We start from the raw sequence: 15,164 nt of genomic DNA on the forward strand, positions 1-15,164 counted from the left end.
GGTAGTGCAGACTAGATTAGGATCAGTATTTAGCAAAGGGTAGATATATATAACTATTCACTGAAAAAACCATAGGTTTCAGGGGCGTTATAGTTAGCTGGACATTTCCCTCGTACAAAACCCTAGAAATTCCCCTGTTATAGTTAGATCAGCTAACTATAACTTGCGCCCCCGCAATGCACTGCTGATGACGTCACATATTACATCACTCATGACATGGTCAGTGACATCACTGATGTCATCACTGATGACATCTCAAATGACATCAGTGATGACATCACTGATAACCTCATCCAGTGAGTGTGTGTATCTGTAAATTTTAAATATGTTTAATATATATATAGGGAAAAACCTATGGAAGAATGAGTGGGTGTATAAGTGTGTAAATGGATGATTTAGTAGGTGCGTGACTGACTCTATAATTGAGTCATTAAATGTATCTTACTGCAGACTAGTGACTAAACTGTGTGAATATCTGTATCTGTCTGTCTGTTGGTGTATAAGCGGCTGCATGATTTTGTGAATAGCTATATGAGTGTCTCTATGGGTATGATTGGTTGTCTGAGTATCTGTATGGGTGCCAAAGTGTTTGTGTGGGTGGGGTGTGTGTGTGACTCTGTGCATACATGTGTAAGTGGGTGATTCTATGGGTGCATGGTTTTAAGAGTGCATCTGTGGTGGACTGTATGGTTGGGTGAGTGTATGTATGGGTGTGTTAGTGATTGAATGTATATCTCAGTGGTACATGTGTGAGTAACTACACATGTGAAAGGCAGTATATATGTGTATATATGTGTGTAAGAGTATATAAGTGGGTATATGTGAGAGTGTGTGATTGTGAGAGTGGCTGTATGGATGAGTGTGTGCTTGTATCAGTGATTGTATAAGAGCGTAAGAATGTGGTACTATTTTTATGAGTAAGTGAACTTGTGTGTGTATAACTGCATAGGTGAGTAAATGGGAGTGTGATTAATTATTTGCATGACTGACTAGGTGTGAGAGTACCTCTATGGATGATTGGTGGTGTGTGAGTGTTTATGTAGGTGTATAAATGCATATGATAGTCCTGTACTGAGTGACTGTAAGTATGGGTGACTGTACAGGTGAGTGAGTGGATGTGTGTGTAGATCTAAGAGTCAATGAGTGGGTATGTAGTTATTAGTATTGGAGTATCTATGGTTTTGAGAATGGACGTCTGAAATTTTGATTGAGTATATCAAAGTGTGTGAGAAGATGTACTAATTTATCACATGGATGACGTTCATCAGTGATGTCATTTGAGATGGCATCAGTGATGTCACTGACCATGTCATGAGTGATGTAATATGTGACGTCATCAGCAGTGCATTGCGGGGGCGTGAGTTATAGTTAGCTGAACTAACTATAACAGGGGAATTTCTAGGGTTTTGTATGAGGGAAATGTCCAGCTAACTATAACGCCCCTGAAACCTATGTTTTTTTCAGTGAATTTCCAAGGTTTTTTAAATGCCAATTCCTAACTATAACGTGCATGAAACCTATGGTTTTGCAGTGAATTTCAGAGGTTTTCTAAATGCTAATTCCTATCTATAACTTATCTCTAAAGATATCATGTTTAATGATTTTATTGGATTTCTATATTTTTCAAATTCAGTGTGTCAATTTCATTAATTATGTTTTTTTTAAATTCTTTTTTATCATCATTTCTTTAACCTTATTTTTTCAATTAATTCTTTTAAAAATTAAAAAATATTATTTGTTTTTATTGGGTTTTTCAAACATTTATTTTATATTTTTAAAAATATTTTTTTAACTATATGTTCAAAACGTTATTTTATATATTTTTTTCCATGTTTTTGGATCCGCGCACCCTATGCGCACCGTTCTCGATCCCTACGCGATAGTATCCGTGCATGGTATGCGTTGAGTACGCGTTTAGTGCACGATCGCAATGCGACCGGTATGCGACTCCCAGCCTATATGCGACACGTTCGATGTACGTAACGCGACGTTTACGCGCTTCCGCGATGCGTCATCTGCGTCTATGATGTGGTAGGTGCGCAGATCCCGCGAAATATTTAACATTTAAAAAAACATATATATATGTATTTCATGTGAATATTAATTGAAGACAAACTCTAAACTAGTCTTAAAACTAATATATTTTTACATCTAATCCTATAATTTTTTTTAATTCAATTTCGCGGATGCGCGCTGGGTGCGTGCTGCTTATGCGCAGGGTGCGCAGATCTCATGTGACCTGCAAAAAAAGGGATTTGATTGGTTCATTAAACTTCCTCTTCTAACTATTGAAAGACCCCACCCAATTCAATCATTCTTCTTTGACCTTCTTAGGAGGAGCATCTCTTTGCAGAGAAGAAGAATTTTTTAGACTAAGTTTACACTTAGCTCTAACTTTTTTCTACTAAAAATGGCTTCAGGGCAGCAGGCATCACCTGCATCTCCTCATACAGCTGAGGATGAATTTTTGGAGGAGGCACCACGCAAAGAACGCTTTTCTTCAGTGGTGTGGACATTTTTTACTTTTCCCGAGGGGCAAACAAAGACCAATGCCACCTTGGTCACATGCAAGATTTGCAAAAGAGTGCTGTCGCGAGGGGATCCTAACAAGAAATACTCATGCGGCACGGCTAGTATGATGAAGCACCTAAGGACCCTTCATCCAAACAATCTTGCACGAGAAGAGTGCAAACGGATGAGAAACACTCCTGCTCCTGCGCCTTCCACCTCATCGCAGCCGAGCACTTCAAGAGTGCATCCATCAGCCCAAATTTGGACATCCGCGCTCAATTTCATTATTTAAAAGTGCCCTGCACTAAGTGCAGTGCGACTTTGTGCTACGGTGAGCAGTCGATCGATCTGATCTGCCGCCGGCAAAAAAGTCACATTTGCAATTTTTGTTTTTTCTTTTATTGTTCCCTGAAGTTCATTGTTTGGTTCCTCCTGTTTTGTTTTTTGTTTTTTTTTGCAGAAAAACCCCCAAAATTTAAAAATTGTTCAGAAAACCCCCCAAAAAATCTAAAAGAAGAAAGAAGAAAAAAAAAGTTCTTGTAAGAACTAACTTCCCTGGTTTAAAAAAAGAGCTACATTTATTTGTTAATGTGTGAAAGTTTAGATGAATGTATGTGTAGTACGTAATTGACTGAATGAATGCATTAGTAGCGTATGGTGAATGTATAAGTGCAGAACTATGAGGAAGTGCTGCAGCATCACACAGTAACCTCTTTAACTGCAGTGTGCTGTAGTACTTCCGAAGCAAAGGGATGCAACATATGTACATAAATATGTTGCAAATCTATGCTTCTCTCCGCACGGCTGCTTAAACTGCAGCCATGTGGGGACACAGGCACCCTTGCACCATAGTGCAAGTATATCTGTGTCATGTGCTGTTTGTTTTTGTGCAGGAAGACACACCTTCCTGCACTAAAACAATCAGTAAAGGCATTTTTCTCCTTCAATGTATGCTGAGCATTGTAGCATGCATTGAAGATATAAAAATGTGGAGAAATGAAAACAATTCTCCTTGTTGTGCTTTCCTACACCAATTTTAGAATGGTGCAGCATTTACACACATATCGAAATTTATAATTTCTGAAAATCTAGACATGTGTCTTGTCCTATGAGTATTCAGTGCAATCATGCACAACAACACTTATAGAACACCCTTTCAATGCAAACTGGTGTGCATAATGAGGTTGTATTTACATGGAGTATAAAAAGTGCACAGAGTGCCTTTTCCTCTCTTTGTAAATATGAAAGAGTGTCTTGCGCAATAACTATGTTACAAAAAGTGACATATTTCCAGTTTTAAAATTCCTTGCGAATGATAGAAGGTAAGCACAGAGTTTTGTCTGCAAAGATGTTCAAAGAAGAATGATTGAAATGATTGCGGTCCTTCAATAGCTACAATGGGAAATATTATGAACCCCTCAAATCTCTTTTTTTGCAGGTCACATGATATCTGATTATGGTCAGATTTCAAAACTACATAGGTATAAACAGAGTGTTTTTAGAAACATGTTTCAACTTTGTAGCTTCTTGCAGACCTCCTCATTCTGCATATTGAGACTTAGTTAAACTTACCTTCACAGTAATAGCAATAAAAAATGGTATACATTTTTTTCAGATTTTCATTGCAATCTAAATTCATATAAATTGCTTATTTTTAAATTTGGATCTGTGAAAGAAAAGGAAAAAAAATGTATAACATGTAATAATACATTTTTTACAACACAGCATAATTTCCACAAAGTAATTTGTTTGCCTTTTTTGCTGTTCTCAGAATATATTGAATTTCACTAAAAATAGTGATTTCAATCATACTCATCGCTTAACAGCGGGCAAAAAAAAAACCAACCAGAAAGATTGTTAAAAAAACAACAACATGCTATTCTCAGCAAAATATCACAAGATACAAATCACAGATATATAAAATGCTTACGGCTAACAACATTTTATAAGTTTAACTTACAAAAACTGTAAATGTTGTCGCTTTAAAATATTCACCGAATCTAAGGATGAATTTTTGGAGGAGGCACCATGCCCACAACGTTTTTCTTCATTGCTGTGGAAATGTTTTACTTTTCCCGAGGGGCAAACAAAGATCAATGCCACCTTGGTCACATGCAAGATTTGCAAAAGAGTTCTGTTGCGAGGGGATCCTAACAAGAAATACTCGTACAGCACGGCAAGTATGATGAAACACCGAAGGACCCTTCATCCAAACAGTCTTGCACGAGAAGAGTGCAAACGGATGAGAAACACTCCTGTTCTGTATCTGTAAAAAAGAATCACAAATAAATGTATTTTAATAACTTTCAAATTTATACTATTCCATTACTGTACAAACACATTTTATATAAAAACCGACTAAGAAACTATAACCCTGAACCAAAAGTGTGACGATGGTTAAAACACTACATGCATAGTGCATACTACTTTGAAGCAGTTCATGCCCTAAAGCCTACCTCACTAAAAGACTACATGCTAACTGACTGAATAATTAAACTACTATAAGGAGACACACTGGGTGAGTAACAGGGTGTTTGCTAGAAGTGTATGAATACTGACTGGAGAATTGAAGGTGTGAAAGACAACTGTATAGGTGGTTAGAGGCCTGCATGCATAGTGAATAGGCATTTGAAGCAGTCTACGTGCTAAGGCCTGGCTCACTCCATGAGTACTTGGGAACTGACGGAATGATTAGAGTACAGCAAAGAGAGCGCCTGGGTGAATTTATAAGTGGTTGGCTTTTGACACAGGGAATGGATTAGTACTTGGTACTGAATGGGTCACTAGAGGAGTGCAAAGGGAGTGACAGGATGTTTGCTGGACTGTATGGATACTGACTAGGGAATTGAAGATGTGAAAGACAAGTGTATAGTATGTTAGAAGACTGCATGCATACTGCATAGACATTTGAAGCAGTCTATGTGGTAATGTATGGTTCACAACATGAGTACTTGGAAACTGACTAAATCATCAGAATACTGCTAGGACAGTGCCTGGGTAAAACTTTTACATTTTCAGTTCTGGCACAGTGAAGAGAATAGTACATGGTACTGCACTTTAGTGTCAAACCCTGACTCATTTTATCAATGCATAAGCAAAGAATAGCTTCTAAAGCTACTAAAACTTGACAACATGGCCGGTTTTAAAACAGTTATCTGTCAGCAAATACACAATGTTACCAAATGCATCTATCACAATCCTTACCCAAATGCACACAGACTCACAGTGTGATTTTAGACAAGCAACACTATCCTAGGAGTTTACCAAAACTCATTCACTAGTCTAGAAGAGGTAAGGGTACTGCACACAATCTACATATTTAAGTACAGCGCATTAGTGTCAAAGCATGACGAATTTAATCAACGCATAAGCAAAGACTGGCTTCCAATCCTACTAAAACTTGACAACATGACAGGTTTTAAAAGAGTTATCTGCCAGAAAATACACGATGTTACCAAATGCTTCTCTCACAGTGGTTCCCAAATGCACACAGACTCACAGTGTGGTTCTAGACAACAACCACTATACCTAGGAGTTTACCAAAAATCATTCACTACTGTGGAAGTGATAAGGGAACTGCACACAATCTACATATTTCAGGACTGCACTTTTGTGTCAAAGCCTGACTCATTTAATCTCTAATGCTACTAAAACTTGACAACAAGACAGGTTTTAAAACAATTATCTGTCAGCAAATACACAATGTTACCAAATGCTTCTCTGTGTGCATGGTTCCCAAATGCACACAGACTCACAGTGTGGTTCTAGACAAGCAACACTATCCCTAGCAGCTTACAAAAACTCATTCACTACTGTGCAAGGGGTAAGGAGACTACACACAATCTACATATTAAAGTACAGCACATTAGTGTCAAAGCATGAATCATTTATCAATGCATAAGCAAAGACTGGCTTCTAATGCTACTAAAACTTGACAACATGACAGGTTTTAAAACAGTTATCTGTCACCAAATACACAATGTTACCAAATGCTTCTCTCACAGTGGTTCCCAAATGCACACAGACTCACAGTGTGATTCTAGACAACAACCACTACACCTAGGTGTTTACCAAAAATCATTCACTACTGTGGAAGTGGTAAGGGAACTGCACACAATCTACATATTTCAGGACTGCACTTTTGTGTCAAAGCCTAACTCATTTAATCAATGCATAAGCAAAGACTGGCTTCTAATGCTACTAAAACTTGACAACATGACAGGTTTTAAAAAAGGTATCTGTCAGAAAATACACAATGTTACCAAATGCTTCTCTCACAGTGGTTCACAAATGCACACAGAATCATAGTGTGATTCTAGACAAGCACCACTATACCTAGGAGTTTACCAAAAATCATTCACTACTGTGGAAGTGGTAAGGGAACTGCACACAATCTGGATATTTCAGGACTGCACTTTTGTGTCAAAGCCTGACTCATTTAATCAAAGCATAAGCAAAAACTGCCTTCCAATGCTACTAAAACTTGACAACAAGACAGGTTTTAAAACAGTTATCTGTCAGCAAATACACGATGTTACCAAATACTTCTCTCGCAGTGGTTCCCAAATGCACACAGACTCACAGTGTGATTCTAGACAAGCAACACTATCCCTAGCAGCTTACAAAAACTCATTCACTACTGTGCAAGGGGTAAGGAGACTACACACAATCAACATATTAAAGTACATCACATTAGTGTCAAAGCATGACTCATTTAATCAATGCATAAGCAAAGACTGGCTTCTAATGCTACTAAAACTTGACAACATGACCGGTTTTAAAACAGTTATCTGTCAGCAAATACACGATGTTACCAAATGCTTCTCTCACAGTGGTTCTCAAATGCACACATACTCACTGTGTGATTCTAGACAAACAACACTATCCCTTGCACTATACCAAAACACATTTCTTCATCTAGGAGGACTACTACAGTTTAGTATAGAAACATAACTCATTCCACAAATTCATAAACAATGACTGGTTTCTAATTCTACCAAAATATAAAAACAGCACAGTTATCTGTCTGCAAACACATTAAAAACACAAATGCTTATCACAGAATGGTTTCTACATGCACACACACTGTCAATAAGATTGTAGAGAAAAAAAGTACTCCCTACACTTTAGCAGGAGAAATACATTAGTCTGATTAAAATCAAAATAGTCTACATACATCCCCTCACAATTAAATAACTCACCTTTCAAGTTGTGTTGTAGATTAAGAAGTATATCAGTCACACACCAGATTTTCTTTTACAGAATCTCTGCACTGTGCACCTCTTAGCAAAAACAAAGAATGGGAAAGTTTCCCTTTCATTTTCCACACATATACATGTAAACATCAAATCACAATCCTTCACACATAAATTCAAAAGCAAACACACATTTCTATTGGTTAAACATTTCAACCCTTTCCAAATGAAATACATTTCAACCCTTCCCCCAAAGAATCATGCCTTTAAAAAACAGAAATATACAGCCTACCTTTCAGTGTAGAAAGTTGTCATACAACCAATGATTTCTTGTCTTCTTTCAATTTTTTTTTCCTTGGATCCGCGCACCCAATGCGAGAGAATCCGTGCACCCAATGCGTTAGAATACATGCACACTGCGCGCATTTCGCCGTTTAAAAAATATAAATAAAAGGGGGCCCCAGGGGGTCCTTCTGGGACCCCCTAAGCACCTCTAGAGGGTCAGAGTATTTCCACTCTGCCCCCTTTATATGTTTTACACACTTATTTCCCTTGCTTCTTCTGCCTCGCTTCTACCGAGGCAGAAAATGGCCGCCAACAGTTCCTGGTTTTGAATGTAGACAGACACTCGACAGCCAATTAGCATTCAGCACGCGATTGGGAGGGTGCGCGCTCGGTTCGGGGAGGGTGTGCTTACGGTGCGGGTAGGGTCCGCGGATCCTCCCCGGCCATAGATATCTCCAACTTTTTTACCCTAATTTTCTCAGGAACTACTGAACAGATTCACACCATTTATGCAAAAGGCACGACTCTGAACTGAGGACTACCTCTTTGCCAAATTTGGTGTCATTCTGTTCAGCGGTTCGGGCTGTAGCTGCGACAACAGATCCTATGGGAAATTGCATGGGGAAAACGCGTTTTGGGACCCCCCTTTTTTCTTGGCCCCCGCTTGACGGATCACCGCGAAACTTTCAGGGTAGGAGCGGAGCTGGCCAAAAGTTTGGAAAATTTCACGAGGATTCATCAACCGGCGCCAGACTTATTGGGAATAGAATGTTGCGGATTTCCTATGGAAAATAGGTCCTAACTATAACTATCTACTAGTGACCGCCAGTAGATAATTTTTACTTTTATATATCTATTAAATCATTCTTTAATCCGACCAATGCACTTGTATGTATCCATTGACCCTCCCAGCTTACTTGCTGCCACACAGTGATGAGGCTGGACCATACGTAGACTCTCCAGTGCCTACTCCACCTACATCATGTGTGGCCACCTCCAATGAGCTGGCATGGCAGGCTGTTATAAAGTCACATGTGTCAGCATCACCTGGGGGACATGGCTTACTGCCGAGCATGGAGGACGTGAGCTAGTGGAGCTTCGCATCAAGCCCGCATGAGATGTAAAATATTGACAGACACCGGGACCATCTGTGCAGAAACAATGGCACAGAATGTGGCGGAGTTGAGAGGGAATGCACCGGGGATGAAATAACAGACTTTGTACGTGCCGCAGACACTGAGCTATATTGGATGCCTCGGTGGACTAGAAAACGCTGGAGGTTACGAAAGCCTGAGGAGCATGGACCTGGAACTGCAGGCGTAAAAGGGATCACCAAAATGGGCTGCAAACCAGCATCGCACTGAGACGGAGATATATACGGGAGGTCCAAAGGAGCGCAGATCCAGTAAGTGCAAATGAAAGCCTGACCGTGAATAACTGCACAGTTATGTGGGCCGAAAATGGCGGCAGGGGTTGATCACGCATAACATCGAGAAGAAGTCTCAAGTGCAGAGGATATGGGCGAAGGTCTTGCCAGGTTGTGGTGTTGCTGAAAACCGAAGTGAGCACTAAAGTGGGGGCACACTTTATATTCGATACCACGCAAGGGGATCCTGAGATGAAGAGAGGACCCGCTAACTACGTCATCAGCGAGCGCTGGCACAACAGAGCAGATTGAAGCACATCAGAAGACAGCAAGATATTTTATGGTGCCAGAGGGCCAGGCGCTGAAATGCCCTGGGCGACTGTGATAGTTTGGAGACCAGAGGAGACACGGTGGGGTCTGAGCCTGACTGCAGAAGAGAGCTGAGCAGAGACTAAAGGCACTGAGAGGGAAGGATACAAAAGGACTACACCACAGCGTACTGTCGATGTCTCAGGATGAGTGATGCTGCGGTCCACTACGAAAAAAATTGCCTGAAGTGGGTATATCGGGAGATGCTGAACCACCACTAAAAGTGCAGGAATTTCACTCATGTGCGGGATTATTACGCACTAAAAAAGAACTGATTGACTAGCTGCTGAGTGTTGAAACATTAGGCGTGATGTCCGTAGACGGCTGCAGACAAGGTAGCCAGTAGACCGAGGCGAAAACACATACCGATAGGCTGCAACGATCTCCCTGTGCTGAGGGTAGATAACTACGCGCACTCCAGCTGTGATTACACAAGCGTCGTAGCAGATTGGAGACACCGACGCAATTGTGTGCAACGAAGATGGGGCGCCCCAAACTAAACAACAAGATGCACAGAGCTCAGGAGAGACAAACACTTGGAACCGCACGGAGGAGATGAGGAGCACTGACACAGAAATTGTACCGCCTACAGTGCAGGGAGGGCGACTGGATAAATTAGACATAATTCTTAAGGAAATAAGAGACTGCCTCACGGTGCATGAGGCACAAAATAGGTACTTTATCGGTAAGACTTAACTTACTACAGGCAAACCACAAAAAATTAGCAGAGAAGGTGAAATCCAACAAAATAGCGCTGGATGACTTGATACCGTAGCAAACGATGCAATCTTCCCAAATCGAGCAGTTACAATGTCAGCTAAAAGGTTTCCAAGATAGAGTTGATGATGCAGAAGGGAGGTTCCGGAGAAACAATGTACGGATCCTGGGAATACCGGAGAACAGCGAGGTATCTAATCCCACGCTCTTCGTTGAGAACTGGCTAAGAGATGATGTCGTACCAGAAGGCCTAACGGAACATTTCAGTGTAGATCCCGCCTCGACCGCCTCCACCAGGAGCATCTCCCAGACCGCTCATAGCTCGAATACTCAACTACAAAGATCGTGATACTTTGCTCCGTGCAGCAAGAGAAAAGGGTCCTATACATTTTGAAAATAAAAAGGTCTCCTTATATCCGTACTTTATGCTGGCAGTACAGAAGGCCCGAGCAACTTTTCAAGACGCTAAAAAGACACTCAGCGCCCATAACTTAAAATACACATTGTTATTTCCGGCTAGATTAAAGGTGATCCATGAGCAGAAAACTGTTTTTTGACAACCCAGACGAAGTAGCGGACTGGATAGAAATTACGTCTGCAACTCAATCAACGCAATCCTCCCTATATTCGAATGGAAGCAAGGCCCCTCTACAGCAGCGCAAAGAAGGAAATTCAAGGCATGCGAGTCATCACACAGGAAGGAGAGCTGGCAGGAGCCCCACTCCGGAACAAGTCGCCGAAAGCCAGCGGAATGCTCTACTAACTGCGGCTGCTTAGGCAGAACTTGATGCCAAATCTCAGGAGGAACGCATCCACTCATCTGAAGAGATTCAAGAACTGTCGGATTCTGAAACAAGTTTGGCACTGTTCCCGATCATTACACCACAGACTTCGAATACCTATCTAGGCTGAAGGCTGCTGCGCTGGATGGACGGTGAGGTGCCTGGTGTGACCGCAGCTTAGATGCAATAATGGCAAAGACTGTCTGGTCCTGGTTGATGTCTCTATTATGTTGATATAGGGCTTGTGTCCGGCTGCTCTGAATAGAGAATCTGGCTAATTACTAATGTATATAGAAGGTTTTGTGGTTGCCAACCCCCCCTTAGCAACTGCACTACAATGGGTAACATATGCAGCTCCTGTTGAGCTGGTTTATGTGGTCCCCTAGAGTTACAAAGGGGAACCTAGTATTGGGATTGTTTAAGGGGAACACAAACTCAGCTATTACATTTGCATTGCTTGTACGCATGGGGACATTTCCAGAGCACGGCATTCTTCCAGTAGACGTAAAGGATGGCACCCACTAATGAATACAAATACATCTCTTGGAACATAAGGGGGTTGGGCTCAATTCACAAAAGACATAGATTATTGGCACAAATTAACCATAGAAAGGCCAATTTAGTATTTCTACAGGAAACTCATTTGATGGATACAGAAGCAGCTAAATTACAGAAGAAATGGAGGGGGCAGTTATTCTGTACCTTCTACTCAGCATTTGAGGGATTGCCATATGGAGCAGAAGCGGAGTCCCTTTCAAACCCATAGAGCAGAATCAGGTCATGAATGGCAGATATGTATTGGTGCGGGGCACATTAGATGGGGAGAATATTGTTATAGGCAGTATATATGCTCCAAATTCAGAGCAGGATACATTTCTTGAAAACCCTGAGCAATGTTCTGGTTGGCTGGGGGGCATATCCTTGCATAATAGTAGGAGACTTTAATATGGTTCTACATGTGGAATTGGATAGATCACACCCCCCACTGCAAAATACGAGCAGTAAAAAATTGGCGGAGTCGTTGCAGGTATGGGCTAACGGATGGGAATTAGGAGATGCTTGGAGATTGTGTCATCCAAATAGTAAGGAATACTCCTTTTTTCGCCACTACATGGCTTACACACGAGAATAGACAGGATTTTCTGTTCCCTGAACTTAATACCTTCAATTGGCGCCACCACATACTTGGGGAAAACACTGTCGGATCATAATCCCATAGAATTTACGATAACATGGGGGAAAGCCCCTGCACCGGTTCCGACCTGGAAACGACAACCCTTACTTTTGGAAGTCTCAGTATTTAGAAGTACCATGGCAGATACAATTAGAAATTGTTTCACTGAAAACGAGGGCACTGCGAGTACCACTCAAATTGAGTGGGATGCTTTTAAACAGTAGTGAGGGGGGTAGCGATCAGTACAAGATCAGGAGTCCTTAACGCTTTGATAAAACAGCTTACAGATATGGAAGAACGCATGGGTAGGCTGGAACGGATGGCAACACTACAAGACATGCACAGGGAATCACTGACAGAGGCGCATATAAAACACGCAGAATTATTGGCAGAATTACGAGTAGTAGATTATAATCTATATATGCAAAGGCAACATGCAACAGCAGATAGAGCGGGCCCACTCCTAGCTAGAATGATAAAGGACGCCCCAACACAGTCCCCTATACTCGAAGTAAAAACAATAGAAGGGAACAGGGTATGCACCCAATTGGAAATAAATACTGCTTTCCAACGATACTATGAAAGACTATACGATTCGACTGAGGAAAGCACTGATGCAGATCACACCTCCTTTTTGGAAGCCCTGGATCTTCTGCAATTACTAACCGGCTGTGAGGAAGATCTGAGGAAGCCAGTGACTATTATGGAGATTAGAGCTGCAATAAAGGCTCTGCCAAGTAATAAAGCCCCGGGGGGAGATGGTCTTCCTATAGATTTCTACATGGCATACATTGATTTATTGACCCCACACTTGAAACGATTATACCAAACTTCGCTAAATAATGGTAAATTTCCAATAACTGCTTTACAGGCCATGGTAATCCCATTGCCAAAACCGGGAAGAGAAAGTGTAGAGATGCCAGGGTACAGGACACTATCGTTGTTAAACACTGATTATAAAATACTGAGTAAGATACTTTTGGATAGGTTGGCACTGTTCATTCCTAAACTAGTAAACATGGGCCAATGTGGCTTTGTACAAGGCCGCAGTACAGCGCTTAATATTAAAGACTACACCAGATAATGACATATGCGGCTAGAGTTGGAGGCAGCCAGAGTTGCATCTCCTTAGATCTTCGCCAAGCTTTTGTTTCCCTACATTGGAACTACATGTTCTATACACTACAGAAGTTTGGTGTACCGGAAGAATACATTAACTGCGTGAAATTGTTATATACCAACCCCACAGCGAGAGCTAGAACAGGAACCCATATCTCAAAGTAATACACAATAGCCTGAGGTACAAGACAGGGATGCCCACTTTCCCCATTATTATTTATACTTGCTTTGGAGCCATTACTGCACACAGTCCGCAAGGAGGCGGGACCTCTGGGGTTAACAATAGGGACTACAACTCACATAATTTCCGCATATGCGGATGATATAATACTATATTTGAATAGTCACAAGGAATCCATTGCTCCTATATCAGATATTTTTGATAATTGCAAAAAGATATCAGGCTTAACGATAATTGAAAGCAATTCTTATTCATATTTTTTCACAGATATTACACAGACAAACCCCATTAGATTTGGTGCCTGGACTTTTCAAATTGCGCCTGTCATCTTCAGGTATTTAGGGATCCACATATACCGAGAACCACAGGACTTGCTAGATGGTAATTTAACACGCGTGATAACAGCGCTCAGAACACAAATAAAGTTTTGGGTTTCCCTCCCGATCTCAGTGGTAGGAAGAGTAGCAATCAGCAAAATGGTATTGCTGCCAAGATTGCTCTATTATTTCACCAACCTTCCCATAATTATTCCAACGCACGTTTATAAATTGTTGGACACTCTACTAATTGAATTAATATGGGGAGCAGGATGCAGGAGAATAGGGTTGTCGAAGTTACAACTAGACACGAAGAGAGGAGGATTGGGGCGCCAGATTTGAGAGCTTATTGCTATGCAAGTCAATTGCAATGGTTAGCTTATTGGATTGTGGGTAAAAACCTGCAAGAAATAGATATGTCCAGACGCTCTTGGGAAAGTGGGACATGGCATAGGCTGTTGTTGCCCGGTGGTGGAACAGCTGCAAACGCGCTCCCTTTATTGAAGGTGGCATTATCATACTGGGCGAGGGCAAGGAGATACATGAAGAGAATACCTCCATATGCCCCAAATATCCCCATATTCGGATTGCCCCTTCAATCGGGAATTATCTCGAGCAGGAATATACATATATGGGAGGAGGCCGGAGTGCATACCATAGGCGATTGTTTTAGAGATGGAGAACTAATGACTCATAATGCCTTCGTAAGAGCACATGGGGTACCTCGAACATTATTTCAATTACACGCACAGATATTGGGTTATATTCGCAAAATATGGACTCTCACAGGGCAGGAACAATTGATGCATGAATTACTAAATATGCAATATTTAAATGGGAATGGAAGCCACATCACCAGATGGATATATAGGGGTATTCGTGAAGTAGCGGCAACTCCTCTACAATCTACCCGAGAGAAATGGGTTGCAGAATTGGGGCGTGAATTTACTGATAAAGAATGGAATGTAATACTGGAATACCTAAGAAGAATTTCTAGAAATCCTAAATTCAAATTCATACAATTAATGATTCTGCACAGAGCTTATCTAACCCCATACAGATTAAACACTATGTTTCCAAATGTGGATGATAGTTGATCACGTTGCCATTCACCGGATGCAAAATTAGTTCATATGATATGGAACTGC

Source organism: Triturus cristatus, chromosome 3_2 (assembly GCF_964204655.1).
Source record: "Triturus cristatus chromosome 3_2, aTriCri1.1, whole genome shotgun sequence".
Classification (NCBI taxonomy): Eukaryota; Metazoa; Chordata; class Amphibia; order Caudata; family Salamandridae; genus Triturus; species Triturus cristatus.